This window comes from Cydia pomonella, chromosome 21 (genome assembly GCF_033807575.1).
Source record: "Cydia pomonella isolate Wapato2018A chromosome 21, ilCydPomo1, whole genome shotgun sequence".
NCBI classification, from domain to species: Eukaryota; Metazoa; Arthropoda; class Insecta; order Lepidoptera; family Tortricidae; genus Cydia; species Cydia pomonella.
Genome location: NC_084723.1, coordinates 10745972 through 10761793, shown reverse-complemented (window position 1 = coordinate 10761793; position 15822 = coordinate 10745972). Strand labels below are relative to the sequence as shown.

General features: G+C 36.4%; 1 protein-coding gene across 3 annotated transcripts in view; it reads left to right on the top strand.

Annotated features, from left to right (window-relative positions):
• The window catches only part of LOC133529636 (uncharacterized), a 109106-nt gene that overhangs the window by 33572 nt on the left and 59712 nt on the right, over positions 1 to 15822 (top strand). The window contains exon 1 of one of the 3 annotated variants that reach the window (XM_061867394.1): positions 15445 to 15552. The exons of the other annotated variants lie outside the window; for them this stretch is intronic. The gene's annotated coding sequence lies outside the window, so the exon portion shown is untranslated. Of the gene's footprint in view, positions 1 to 15444; positions 15553 to 15822 lie in introns of those variants that run through there. 3 annotated transcript variants of the gene reach the window in all.

The following is a 15822-nucleotide window of genomic DNA, read 5'->3' as shown; positions in this document are numbered from 1 at the left end:
CAGCGTTGCTGGTGCAGCATTCAAGCAGCGGAAACAGGCGATGTCACTGTCAATTATCATTATAAATTGCGTTGCTGTCGTGACTATTACGTCGAATATGTCACTCAACTCATTGAAGACATTGACAGAGACTTTGCCCCAATCCCAAACCGAAAGTAACCTTAACGAATATTTGTTCGCCATTGAGAAAATTAAATATTCAACCGCCAACTATTATTATTCGCAAAAAGTTAAATATAACCGTCTGCAAACCGGTCGGAAGGCATAAACATTCCTTCTTCAACACCCGTCATCAATAATGTCTCTACAGCAATCGTAATGATACTCACGTATTGATGACTCAAGCGAGTACGGATTTTGAATATTGGCACTTTGGCTTTGTAGATTTGAACGTTATCTTATCTTATAATCAGGGATCAAACATATGTGACAACCGCTCTTTTGTCAAACTATGGCGTAATTTTTTTTGGTGAGTACTTAAGCGATGCCCTGAGCCGTTGGTCTTAGAACATATAGACCATGGCATATACAGGAAATCCAGGAATATTATGTGTCTGATTTGCTTTTAGTTTCGAAATTGTACCTAGTTGTACCCTGTGTCCACAGCATAGGGACCATGATAGCAACAGTGATTGTAATTTGCTTATCTCGGAATATGTATATCAGTCGCGTGTAATCTTTTGTTTACGTTTGAGTTTTTCTTTTACTTTTATTCCTGTTTTGTATAAAATATAAATAACACTGTACTAAATAGTAGTATACTTTTGCTTCAATATATTTCGTAGTATAGATTATTTTGATTTTGTATAAAGTTTAGCATGAAAAAATGTAATTCATTAACGAAGAACGCATTTATATTCAGTTCGCGTGAGAAAAGTAATTATCAATGCATAATGGCACCAATTGCAATCGCTCCATAATTTATTATTTGCTTTGTGTATAATAGACTATGGTATTTTTTGTAAATAGATTTGAAGAGAGTTATCAGCATCCGGCGCTTATCGATTACTCATAGTATTTATTCAGGGAATTAAGGATTTTTTTTCTCAATAGCAGTAAGTTGGACAGAATTAAGTTTTAGATTTATTAGGAAAGAATGGATTTCTGATGAAGACTATTGAGAACGGAAGAGGCCATATGTTGGGGCATCTGATATGACACCAGGTATGCATAAAGTCCATAATAGAAGAAAAAATTAAAGGAATAAAAGGCGGTGGCGTTAATCAGGTCAGGTCAGGCTAGGGTTCCCAACCGTACTATATTATATAGTATTGTACTATATTTTGGCTCTCTGTACTATATACTGTTGAAAAAATATATAGTACGCTAAAATACTATATTTCCGATATCCTTCTAATTTGTCAATTTAATTCTAATCAAATAAAATTATTTCAAGTATGAAGACAAAATGGCGTGAGGAATGCAACAGGGATGACATAAATTTAATAAAAAGTGAGCTATTAAATTGTCATAAATAATCAGTATGAATGTACTGAATCGTTGTCTCATTTTATTAAAAATTAGACATTACTAAAAAATATAGCTTTAAACTTTAAATGAATATTGTTATTAAAAAGATTTTTTTTACTCTTTATTATTACTGGGCGTATGAGATGACGAGTGAGCAGTTTTACATATATTAACTGATGGCATGATAGCTGAAGTCTAGGAATAGGATGATTTTGACAACAGAGAGTGGTCTACACAAAAGGAATACTTAAGAGGCCGTTATCGATTTTAGTCGCAACACTGTCAAATTCATAGATTTAGTCGATGAAATTGTACAACTTCTGTTAACTATTAGAAATAACAAGTACTGGTTTCTATTAGCGCGTCTTGTTATCTTTAATTTTTTTTTAAATAGACTCTTTTAATTAGTAATTATTGTTTTTCTGATGGAAGTTTAGGTAAACGCGCGTAAAGCACTGATTTTGTTGATCTTATTTGTAAATTTCGTAAAGTTTGGACTGCTAAAAATGGTAATTTTGTGTTACACATATCCTGTACTTTAACTTTAATAAACTACATTTTTGTTATTATAAATTTGAATTTAGCTATTTGAATGAAAGTTAGACGTAATCAATTTTCTCCAGAACTAACTTCAAAACAAGTGACAATTTCTCTGAAAATCGACTTAATTTCAACGTAATTTTGATAGTTAAACAATCTACAACATTTGCTAAAACTGTTCTTATACATCATTTTGTATAATTTACTACCATAGTTTTTTGATGAATTTTTAAAAACTGTCCCTTCTCGTCACATATTACCGGAGACGCACGCTTGCGACCTCATTATTAAAAGGCAAGTTGAGAAGACGTGCTAATAGAAAACAATACTTGTTATTTAGATATTACGTAACAAAAGGAGTACAATTTCAACGACTAAATCTATCAATTTTACATTTTTGCTCTAAAATCGTTACCATAACTAATCTTAGTGCTAGTAAGTATGATTAAACGTATATTACACTTATGTTAAGCATTTTATTTAAAAGTACTATATTTTTTTTAAATGTACTATATTTTTAATGCCTTATTCTGGAAAATACTATATTCCACCAAAAAATAGTTGGCAACCCTAGGTCAGGCTAAGGGAAGATTAATGAACCTAATGTCTTATCTGGAGCTCATAAAATAGCAGAGAAAGGGAATGAATAGCGGTTGTTCCACCGATAAGAGTTTTGAGAAGGTAATCAAATTGAGATACTCAGAAGGTGTGGAGCGAGCTATGAGCGGGATTTAGCTGCGACTGCTGTGAGGCCTTAGAGCGTGGAGTGCCGCAGGATACCCAAGGCTAACGACATAGCTCATAGTGTCAGAGTGGTGTATGCAGTAGCGGACGGAGGGAATAAAGCAATAATCCTCGAAGACACATAGAAAAGCCCTCAATAGGACCGAAGATGTGGCCATGATCTGGCAGACTTTTCATCACACATGAAAATTGTTTATTTTGCTCCATGACATAGAGCACTAGCAGTTGGCAGTAGAGATTATTAATCTCTACTAACTTTTTTATAAATGACTCCAAATTAAAAAAAAAAAAACATTATATCGACTCACTACACTACAATCCACATCTGCCAACGTAATTAGACATATGCTAAATGCTAACGCAACGTTATCTAAACCTCTAAACCCGCTTGACTGCCCGCCACACACAGACAACAGCCATCGTAGGCGTATGTTTACGTTTTTTGCAACCGTTTAGCACAGTTTAGCGCCACGCAGCTCTTGAGGTGCAAAATTGGCATTTAATTGCTCTTGAAATGTTTTTTTTTAATGCTCTTCCGGTCAGGCGGTCTTCATAATTTGAAGTCGGGTTTTCCGCCAGAGTTGCGGTTACTAACGCTGCTACTTTTGACTTTTGATGATATTACATGGTTTGGAATAAAAAATATAACAGTGAGAGGGTCTGTTTCACAAACAAATAAATTAACTGCCAGCTAAAACATCCTGCAAAACTTAGCACTTTATCTACCAGTTAAGCTTATTTGAATGTTGTGAAACGCTAACGATGACTTCATTCGTCAGATAAATAGCAAGTGGTATACAGGACTTTACTTAAGCATTGTGAACCCGACCCTTAGAAATAAAAAAAGTTGCGGTCGCTCCTAAGGGAGATCCCTATAAAATGCTTTACTTTATGTGTCATTTCGTATAAAGTTGTGAAATTTAAAGCGTACGTACCCAAATCGCCGCATTCGCATTGCCGGACTGGCGGAGGATTCATATTATCTTGCATAACAATAAAGCAGTCAATTTTGTCTTAAACTTGACCTCAAAGAATATATGAATAACTGTTATACCTATACCTACGTATTGTCTGTTCTAATTTTCTGGAAGTTTTGTGTTCGCGTGACAATAGACTATGTAGAGTAAAGTAATTTGTTTTATGGACTTAATTTTGTCTAATCATTCTTCGTAATTGAATTAATTTGTAATTAGAACGTTTTGTTATAGCAGACTAGGAGTAATTGAACTTTTTCGCATGTCTTATACGAAATTATGTTGTAGTCATGTAAAAGCACACGCATGTATGTTTTTTTTTTGCTCATATGTCCAAGAGGCCTTCGTCCAGCAGTGAGACACAATATTGGGCTAAAAAAAATGTCAAACAGACACAGACAACCAATCCACCACACAGTTATCAAAACTCTTTCTCTCTCCTTATCTTACCTATTGTTTATTCCGGTTTCATCCTCAGCGACTGCATGTCATGTCATTGTGATTTAATTACTCAACGCCCAAGGTCTAAAATTTGCCAAAAACAACCTTGTAGTTTTATATGGGTGGGGACGGGTAGCGACTGTAGCGAGGGACTGTGGGGAGGAGGGAGGGGAGGGTGTGTGTTGATCATTGTACTAGCTATTAAATTATATTATAGCTATTATAGCTATAGCTAGCTATACTAAATTCACACGTTTACCCCTACTTGACCAACATAAACATGTGTAGGCGCTGAATTCCAAAGATTATCTAATAAGAACTGGTTCCAATTTGCATCATCACGGCATTGGTGTTGATTACCCACATTACCATGTTGAATCATCGCAAATTCGCGGAAGGAACCTTGATCTGGGGCAAACATATGCCATAATTAGTGACATTCGGAAGCAAGGACTTCAACTCAAGAGTTGTGATAAGATATATTATCTATCTAAACTTTGCAGATTAGATAGATATCCGTTACCGCTTTGTGCCGATCGATTTATGTTCTATTATTTAAGAGCCTGTGAAGTGTCCCACAGTTGTCATTCTATTTCAGTTTGGCTGATAGCTAGAGAATTTTTTCCCCTGTAGATTTATACGATTGGCGTGTGCTGCCAAATTTTCCCTAAGAAATGATTTATCTAACGATCGGATCCTTGAGATCCTGATCAGATTTGGTGCAGCTTGTTTGTGAGTTACCCAACACACGGACCATGCATTCTGGGTCTAATTGAATCTCGCCACGGTGACAATAACATTAATGTCTTTCATGATATCGTATCAGCTATAAGCTATAAATTCATAAATAATAATAAATGACTGTCATATAGTTCAATTGTTATTGGAACAAGATACTTGAATAGATACTTACTGGCCTTACTCAAGCCATTCGCACAATTCACAATCTTAGCTACGCTCGCGCCAATATAGAGACCATTTGTTCATTTATTTCCTATTTCATTCTGCTGGTGCCATTTTATCAATCAGCGACTTCCGAAGAATGCCTGTTGACTATCTTTAACGTGTTATAGGACAAATTACCTTAGTGGTTTGAAATTAAGTGGATTTTCGTAGAGAATGATGAGTCTCTTCACGAAGCGTTTTGTATTCGTATCTGAGACTTCTAGTATAATTTGACCGAGAGATTTTACAAATTTAGTATTACCTTTTGTAGACACGATACCTCTTCAAAAGAAGTCGGAAGAAGAAAACTTTACCGCTACCACGAACATGCAAAATTCGAAGATCGTACATGTTCATCTCTCTTTCAGTGGATATTGGAGTGACAGACATAATATACATACCTACCCTACCTACACCAATGTCAATACTCAAAGATGGCGGATGGCCTCCTGAGACAAGCTTTTACTCAAATAGTCCACATTTATAGTATTGGTAGCGCTACGCAAATACCTAGAACTTGGAGTACAGATTGATGATTTTACAAATTGACATCGTTGGCATGCCTCCAGCCATTGTTGACCAATCTTGGGGGTCGGCGAACGCACCAATTTGACTGCTTCAAATGGTTGTCTAATCAAAAACGCGAATGACGTTGATAGTTTATATCGTGTACTTGGTCATGAAGTGTAGAAGTATAGTTATTGCATAAAAGCGAGAGGCCACACAACAACACATCCCGTATAGATTTGAAGTTGTCACAGCCATTTTAACCTAAGATAGGTAAGTATATTTTCTTCGATTCTTCTTATTTTTGCCTCCTAAATTCATTATTGTTTCATTCGTCTCGTTTTTAAATTCGAGAGGTATTAAGTTTTTCGTATATTTTGTACAAAATGAGTAAATCACATTTGCAACTATTTGTTACTTAAGAAATAGCTACGGAAGTTGTTTGAAGGGTTAATATTAGATTACCAAAAAACAACTACCGAAAGTTCTAAACGGGTTTTTTTACTAGATGGTTGTACAGTCGTCATCAGATAAAGCGGGGCGGCCAAGGTGCTCATCGCATCACAAATATCTGGACACTCCTCTATTGTCAAGGCGTTATAGAACACGTGTTCTGATATTTTTGAGCACCTCGGCTGCTCGGGCCGCCTCGATATATCTGATGGCGACTGTACTATTAAGAAGAGAGCATTTCATCTTGGCAGTTGGTAGGTCCAAGTCTAATCATACGTCATAGCTCATTATTAAAGAGGTTTCGACGAATTTAAAAACCTCTTCCTTTTTTGATTTCGGTTAAAAATCCTTGGAATTTTAAAGTAATCAAGTAATCTTAAAGCCTCGAGCCGCCAACGGGTCTAAAACTAAACTAATTTGAAAGTAGAACGCGCAGTTATGGAAATCCGTTAAGCACAGCGTTAAGACAGGCTTTAACGGTCGTGACCTTGACGTGGTTGACGTTTGATAATGGAGTTGAAGGTATTGTTGGAAAGTGTCAGACAGCATTGAACACATGATTTAACATGTTAAATACGGAAATAAACAAAGCTGTATTAAATACTAATACACACATAACTAACGTGGAACGTGTTGGGATTGGGATGAGAATGGATGTATGTTTCATACTCTTTCACGCAAATATGACTGCACGAGCTATCTGTACCCCTAGTGTAACTAAATTCGATTTCCAAACGTGACGTACGCGTTTGCGTTTAGTCTCATTTTGTATTGGATTTCAAAAGAGCGCGCCAAGCGGGACGTTTTGGAACCTCAAAATCCTATACAAAATGAGACTTAACGCAAACGCGTTCGTCACGTTATGATGTCGATCAAAGTTACACTAGGGGTACTGTTTAAAACCTATAATTTCCGCATATTTTCATATCCTCTAGCCGTCCACATAACATAAAATAATATTAAAACACAATGCCAAGACAAATGTACTTTTGATGTGTAAAAATTAAGATTAAAAATGGTGTGGATCTTGAGACCTTTTTATAGGTCTCTGGGCGGCTAGAATATTTATATACATATTTTGTCTTATTATTGCACTTGGTTCAATTTACTCTGTCCTTACATTTTTGTATATTAAACGTTTTTATAGTGTACATTGAAGTTAAGACATTCATATAATAGTTTATACATGTGCATTGGCAGTTTCAGACTACTTGTACATATTTATCCCGGCCCACACATTTGTTGTTGTGTGGGCGATATTATGTTATTGTTTTCGTTTGTATGTAATCGCAACTTTGTCGCAGATGGCTTTCGTATAGGATTTCTGTTTTGTTAAGAAATAGTAAGTCAATAATGGAAGAGAGATGAACAACTTTTGCAGCGCAATTTAATTTGTTTTTTTTTTTTTTTTTTTTACGTTGATTCTCTGTCTGTAATGTTTACTTAATGTAATATAATTTATTTTCTTAAAAAAACATGTGAGGTGGTGTGTTAATAATTCCTTGGAGCATTCCTCGTGAAGTGCCTCGAAAATCTCGGAATAGGGAAAAGTGTCGTTCTCCTGGTGTTGGACCGATGTTTGAATCGATGCGCGAGGAATTGTACCGTTTTCGAGAACGTTTCCCCTTTGTATGGGAAATGTTCTCGCTTGAGAATATTCCCCATAGTAAATTGAGAACGTTCTTGAGAACGGCACAACTACATGCGAGTCGAATTAGTAACACGACTAGTAAAATAATTAAATCGGAACGTAAAGTGATAGTATTTTTAAGGCGTAATTATGGACCCTAAAACAGCCGAAAGACACTGCCTATTGTGTACTGTCATGTAAGACTATTGACCGTTTAGAGACGAGTACTATATAATTATATTTCTTATTAAAATCTGCAAGTACAAGAAGTATGTCTCGCAAATGGTAGGATAGTTATGAAGTTCCTTCACTCAATTACTAGTCCTTATCTAAGACTCGTTTATTTAAATAGATCGCAGTTCGTGTCACAAGTGCTAGCATATAATTACCGTTATTATATCTCAAGCGGGTTTGCAAACTGCGACCCACTGGGAGATCATAAGCGTGTAGCTGGGCAATCATTCACAAAATGACTCTGTATAACCGAGGTATAACCTGGCCCCGTTTCGTAAAAACTATACTTTAAATCTGGTGTAAGGTTAAGGTAGAAAATCGCTTGTGCTTCTGATCGTCAGAGATTCGCAACTTTCGCAAGGTATCTCAGTGCTTGCGTCGTCTGGACTTCCGCATATATATAGAAAATCGCAATTTTGTTATCGCGTGTCACTTTTGCAAGTGCAATAAAGAGGGAGATAACGAATAAATAGGATATGGATTTCTGCACGGGCGAGTGGAACACACACAGGCAGGTCATTATCAGTGGATGCGATGTCGTTACTCGTTATCTTCGTCCTTGCTTTGAGTGCCGTTTAGTTGCTGCTAATCACTTAAATATGCGACTGTTACGAGCAATACTTATGATTATGAGTCTTATGAGTATGACGAAGCTGTCCATACTAAAAGATTCATAATAATAGCAGAGGTTAGAATTTTAATGAAGAGTGAACTAAAGAGAATCTCCGCTGCATGCTGCACCATCATTACTTATTGTTGATTTGTTGCTTGCATTTTAACTTTGTGCTTAAGTTTAAACTGTTATCTTAGAGTATGTCCAAGCTAATTCTCTGCACAGACTTATAAACGTTTAATTTATCGTATTTCTAAGCTCTTTATTTCCACCGGGAAATTGGAAGGAAAAAGGCCTCGTTGCCAGAGTCTTAAACGTTGGACAGACCGAGGGCCTACCGCAAAAACTAAAGTTCGCAAATTGCGAGCACATTTCTCTGTCATCCTAATTACTTATTGATTCGAGTAAAAGAGCAAGATGTCCGCAATTTGCGAACTTCGGTGTTCGCGGTAGGCCCTCAGGTGGCATCAAGCCTAGAGATATCGGTCAGCAGTTCAGCACGGCCCTCCACGAGGCAGAGGATAGAAGCCGCTGGAGAGAAGCTATTGAGAAACTCCGTCGGAGGAGTCACGATCCTTAGTAATGAGGGAACGATGGGGGAGCAGGATACTGTTTGGACGTATATTGTTACAAGTGGATGTTACTATTATTATTATTTTACTATGAAAAATTTAGCCACTGTTTTATTTTCTTAATTTTTCTATACTGATTTATTTTATGTTAATTTTTGCATGTCGTGTCTTCGACTGAATACTGACACTTATATGTAAAACCTTTTCTGTTATCATCTTGTACCATACGTATTCTGGCAAATAAAGAAATTCTATTCTATTCTATTCTATTCTATGGTAGCACTTCCACACTCTGCACCTGCAAAGTCTGATGTGCAGTGTTAGCTTGGGCCGACTCTAAAGTTTTTAACTTCGAAAAATTGTTTCGATTGTATCCGTTATAATTATGTGGCGTAATATTTCTGACAGTTAATTAGTAGATCATAAAACTACGTTACAACATGTCATTATCAATCATAACGTAAATGTAGACCGTTATCGCGTGACCTTGCTCTGGTGCGAGCTAAAAAGCTCCTTTAAAGCTTTTAATTTGTTAAAGTAATTAGTTTTTGAATTAGTGCCCATAAAGTCATATTAGATTCTAGACTGTTGCCCATAGTTGTCAAAGCGAAATTCTGAAAATGAATCAAAATACAGGAGAACGTATGTAGCTATAAAGGATTTTTTTTTGTATATAAAAAAATGAATTGATTTCTTAAACGTCAACTTTTGACAGCCAAAAGCCTACAGCATATAAAGCATATTGTTTGTAGCCAAACAAATCTCTTCTACTACTTGGCTGTCAAATTTAAAGCATGAATGTGTAACTGTACAATACATCTAATACAATTAAAGTACTCAAAAACATTACAAATTATCATTAAAAAAAAACATTTACACACGTCAATTCAAGCGTATAAGTACTTTAAATACGCGCATGCGTGTCATGCGATGTGTGAACAAGTGTTAGAAGCGCTCGCTGTTATCTCAATTCACAAGTTCTTAATAGAAGCATGTTAAACCACAAACTAACTACTGAATGCATAGTGACACTGACAACACAACACAGGTTACGCTTTAATAAGCAGTATCTTAACGATCACCACGGAATACTCTTCCATTACAAACTAGAAACGCAATAAGATAATAAAAAGCGTGTAAACTTCGCTCTCGCCTTCTCCTATCCTTTATTATTTGAAAATTATGATTCAGGTTAGAATAAAATATTAATTAATGCAGAATATTGAACTTTGATATACTGCTATAGTTTAACTGTGCGTTTTTTACCCCGTTGATTGAAAAGGTCACCTACATCGAATTGGCCGAGAGCATGTGTTATACGTTCTGCAATACTGCAATCGATTCAGTTTGGCAACTTGCTCTTAGCTTTATGCGGCAATTTTGCAAGTCTGTTGTTTTTTATAATTATTTATGGTGTTGCGAAGTTTTTAGATTGTGTTTCTACTGTGCACTGTCGATTGTGTTAGAATAATACTGCTAAAAATCTTCCTAATCTATGGCTTAGTACGGACAGTTACAGTTTCGGTTCATTTGTAATGGTTAATGGTCAATTCTGATTAACGTTCGGCCAACACTGGTACGTCTTGCGGTAAAATATACCCTTAAGATGTAGTGAATAATCCTTTCCCATCGGTTTTTACGGAAACGTACGAACGTGTTATGCTATTTCAATCACTCTCTGTACAAAATGTACTGAGGTTGACTGAAGTAGCATGACAAATACGAACGATCCCGAGAAAATACGACGGGAAAGGATTATTTACTACATCTCACGTTCACTCATTACTACGTTTCACGATGTCCAAGTAAAGTCCTGAATAAGTTACTTGCCACTTATCTGACGAATAAAATCATCTTTGGTGTTTCACAATTTTCAAATAAGCTTAACTGGTAGATAAAGTGCTACGTTTTGCAGAAAGTTTTATCTGGCAGTCAATTTATTCGTTAAATAGCTACTACTTGACTTGGACATTGTGAAACAGTCCCTAAGTGACACAAATGAAACTTCTCGTCTATATTTTAAAGCAGCTTAACTAAACAATCTAATTTTGCAGTAGATATTAATTAAAATCTTACGCAAACAAAGACTTCCTAAACCATTGTTTATTAGTAAATAAGCCTTGTGCAGAACAAGGTATAAGCACTTTGTTTGCTAATTGTATCTGTGTTGTACCATCGTCCACACTGCTAGAACTTACTTGTATGGTTACTACAAAACGTTATTCCAAAATAAGCTCGCCGGCTAATTATCGTGTCGTTTTATTTAGCCACTCTGAACGTTTATGGCAACTCAATAAATGCATCGCCAAAACTGGTACTAAGTACCTACAGATATAGTGCATAATTGTTTTCCATCGTATTTTCTCGGAAACGGTCCTAGTTGTCATGCTACTTCAGTCTACCTCAGTACTTTTTATACCGAGATTGACTGAAATAGCAAGACACGTTTTTTCGATACTTTATAACATCCCGTTCTAAGATAACATATGTTTTATGTTTTTTGAAGTGAAAACTTCTTTAGCGGCGCTGTGTGCACTTTTTATGATGGGGAATAAATGTTAACTCGCGAGAGGTCATGTGACATTGAAAATTCGTAAGACGGACACGTGACCTGATCGAAAATATCCATGATGGTTCTAGTAATGATGATGGTGTAAGAGTCGATGGTGAAATTATGGATGGAAGTTGATTTTTCTGAGAGATAAACTGTTTAATGTTAAATTATTGTAATAGTTCTGAAGTGCTAAATATTTGATGTAATATAAATTGTTATGTTTGTGTACGATAGCGCAATAAATGAATATTGTATTTGACTACATAAATGATAGTACTTTTATACTGATAATTAAAGCAATTCGTGCAAAATTATTCCCTTACCATTCCAAAATATCAAAAATGCACAACGTTTATATTCAAGTTTTCACTTCTGCTGGCACTCCCGTATTGCAACCCGTTGATTTTTTTATAATACGTCGGTGGCAAATAAGCATACGGCCCGCCTGATGGTAAGCAGCTGCAACTCAGGGGGTTGTGTTGAGCTCTGGCAACCCTACTCACCAGCAGGAACACAACACTATGAGTAGGGTCTGGTGTTATTTGGCTACGGTTTTCTGTAAGGGGTACTTCCCCAGTTGGGCTCTGCTCTATATCTGGAATGACATCCGCTGTGTTGTGCCCTACCACACTAAGCGAAATGACAGTGCCCATACCCCTCTTTTGGACGTAGTTTAAGGACATACCCGACTAACAGATTTTTTTCTAATTGGGAATGATAATAAGAACTACATATTCCGTAACATTCCGTAAGATTCGCATTCGCGAATGTGAACAATGCGACATATTTATGCAATCTTGCCATGGTGAATGAAATGGCGTATACTCTATTAGGTACGTCAAGCGTTTTAAATAACCGAAACTTAACGAAAATCGAATCATCATGAACTATATAAAATTTACTGATCATCACTCTAGTAAATTAACCGTATTGCAAAAGCCTGAGAACGTCCAATGGTCATTTAAAGTGTTGCGTGAAGACAGTGGCCCAACCATTGTCCGTTCCATATTAGAAACCGTCGAACTGTCAAGCGCGTTCTATATTTAAAATTGCGTAGCGCGTCTGAGCATGCTGTGTTGCCAACTGCACGGCAAAAAGTCAAATCTAAATACAGTGGTAAAGTTCCAAACTATTACAAAGCACGGGCGAGATGAAGACGAACATATCAATATGTTCTCCATTACGAACTACAACAAAACAATAATAATACTATGTAGTAAAACAAATAATACTATAAACTTAATATTTCATGGTCATAATTGTAGTTCACCTATTTTCCGATGGGACCATAGTAGGTGGGATGGGACCACAACATTTGGTCATCACAACATTATAAAAATAGGATATACTTACCTATATGTAATCGTTATGTGAAATTAACATCGTACTATATAGTTGGTCAAACAACTTTGTGAGTACTAGTCAGTAGAAATTTTCGTTCGTCAAATTTTCTATTGGACGATCACGCTTCGCGCCAAAAAATTTTAGATTTGCCGCTTTTTCGACGTCGGAAATGGCTTGACAGACTGTAGTCTATCATAACATGAGGTCACACTTATCCTGGACACCTTGAGATGAATTTTTGGTGACTGATTGGAATACAGTGGCCAGATCCTTTGGATGACTGCTCGACTGCATTGTTTCATTTGATATTTAGTGTCCGTTTATTTTAAATAGCCAGGTGGCGATTAAACGAAACCAGATGTTTCAAGCTAATTAAATATTGTGATCTTCTTGCTTTAATGTATGTATGCTCCAGTTGTAAGATATCAAAATTAAAAAATGTTTATTTCGTGTCCAAGGCTGCCGCGTGCCAAGGTGGTTAAGGAAAAAAAGTCAAAGTCAGAGACCGCAAAAAGTCTTAGTTTGTCATCTGCTTCTAAATTTGGCTCAATTTATAGGAACAGCAGATGTTGGATATCTCATTGCATCACTTAACTACAAAAAAGGTTTAGCCTGTAAAAAGTTTTCGTACAATTTACGATCTTTTTACTTCTTTACGAACGTCTGCCGAGTTTTGGTAAAAATAAAAATGTCCCGTTGGCTTTTTGCATTTAGAACGAAATGAACGCGTTTTTTATGGTAATCTTTGAGAGTTTTTATGACACATTGTTTGATGATTAGGTTGTTTAGTTTATTTTTAATACGATTTTTTTTAATTCGGTGAGAATAAGAGGTTTGGTCCACTGTTTCGGTTTGATTTTTTTTTTGCATTTGCCGCATATTTTCTAGTGAAAAATTCCGCTGCTGTTCCTAACGAACCATAATTTAATAGAAAAAAAAAACATCACTGGCCGCTTTTCATTTCCTCTAAAAACCATAGCCAGGAAATGGCCTTTGTCACACAATCCTCGACGCAAATTCAAAATTGGAACCAGCATGCTATCCAACTGATCTAACGTACGGAAGAGCGGAGGAAACTGTTGCTATTATCGAGTTACGTTAAATTGAGACTTCCTTTGCCCTAGTCTTGTCTTTGGCTATAAGGGCCGAGTCAGTTTACCGACGAAAAACACCTTTGACTACAACAGATTACGGAACATAAACCTTACGTAGGAACAAATAAGGTCACTTTTTGGGTTTTGTTAATATCATGGCAGCACTTTTGATGTCAGGTTAGTAGAAATAAACTTTGCTGTTAAAACTTTAAGGTTCTTTTTAAAGTGATAATATCTTAATCCTCAGTCATAATTCCATTTACAAAATTTCTCCACACGTGTTTACTTTCGCGATATAAAGTCGTCAAATGAATAGCCTCTGTGAGTCATACAATGGAAAGTGATGTTTATTTACATGAGCCTAAAGTCTGTTTCGTATTGTTTAGAGATTCACCTGCTGTTGCTGAAATAACAGGAGAGCAAAGAAATGATTATTTGTGAAGATAACTAAAATAAGCGCAGCGCCTTGTAGCTTTTATCTTTATCACACATATGCAAATCGAAAGGGATGCAAAACGAATTACAGTAATAGTTCTAAATTGGTCGCTAGAACGGACCGTGGTTTATGAAAAGTGACAGCTGTATAAACATCTGTCGTCCCTCCTTGTCTAACTGCCATTTGATTAACTGTTGTAGACGGGAGTAATTTTCTGCTGGTTATCAAATCAATGCACACTTGCACAGATTAGGTTAAACCCATTCCATGACCCAAAACTAAACCCATTAGAAGTCGCAAGTTTTGCGATTGCCTCGGCAACATACTGTTTCATCTCATGTGGTGATTTTGATATATGAAATGCATTAATAAATAATATTTCCTAGTATCCACCTTAGTTTGAAAACTTTTAAGATTAAATGCCGAACCACACCAGATGCATCATTTCATATAGCACTAAAGTCAACAGTGGCGGATCGTTCAAAGAACTAATTGTCTAATTTCAGCCCGTTAAGTACTTTCACGATCGGTTCATGGAGAAAAGGAAAGCAAAATTAGCTCCGGGTTCCCTACGAATATTTGTGACGCGCCGCCACTGAAAGTCATGTGGGGAAAAGCGTCTAATACAATTTCCACTCCACTTACAGAAGATCGGTAGAGCAGGTGCAACGCTCTTCTATTCTGACTGTGTCTGGGCGAAGTACGTATACACACATACAAGAGCCTTCTTAATGCCCTGTGACGATCTTCCCAACCAAAAAAATTAATGCCGGTCTTCTCCGCATAAGTAAATTACATAAGTTAATGGTAGACAACGCAAGTTATCTGACATTTGACTTTTAATTCCATAGATTACATTAGGATGTGTCGCTGCTTTTAATGAACCTTAATTATAACTAATATGACATTTATTATTTCAGGTAAGTAACTATCTGCTATTGGGTACTGAGACTTCTGATAAGTGTAGAACGCAATCAATCATCATTCATCAAAAATTACGGGTAAGTAGAACTATGTAGTACCTCGAGTTTCCAGTGTTTTGTGCCAGACAGATACCCTTTGGGCCTTATTCTTATGGCAAGGAAGAGAGAGCTCTGTTCCGAGCAGCGGGCTGTATTTCTTGAAGGGAGACTCGTGACATCGACTCCTTTCAGTGTGTATTAAAGTTTGTCTATCACAAGTGTTTATTTTTTTAATAAATATAATCGCCCGAGTCGCGAACATTCGTGAAGAATGAACAGGGAGCGGACACATGTCGATTTAACGAATTT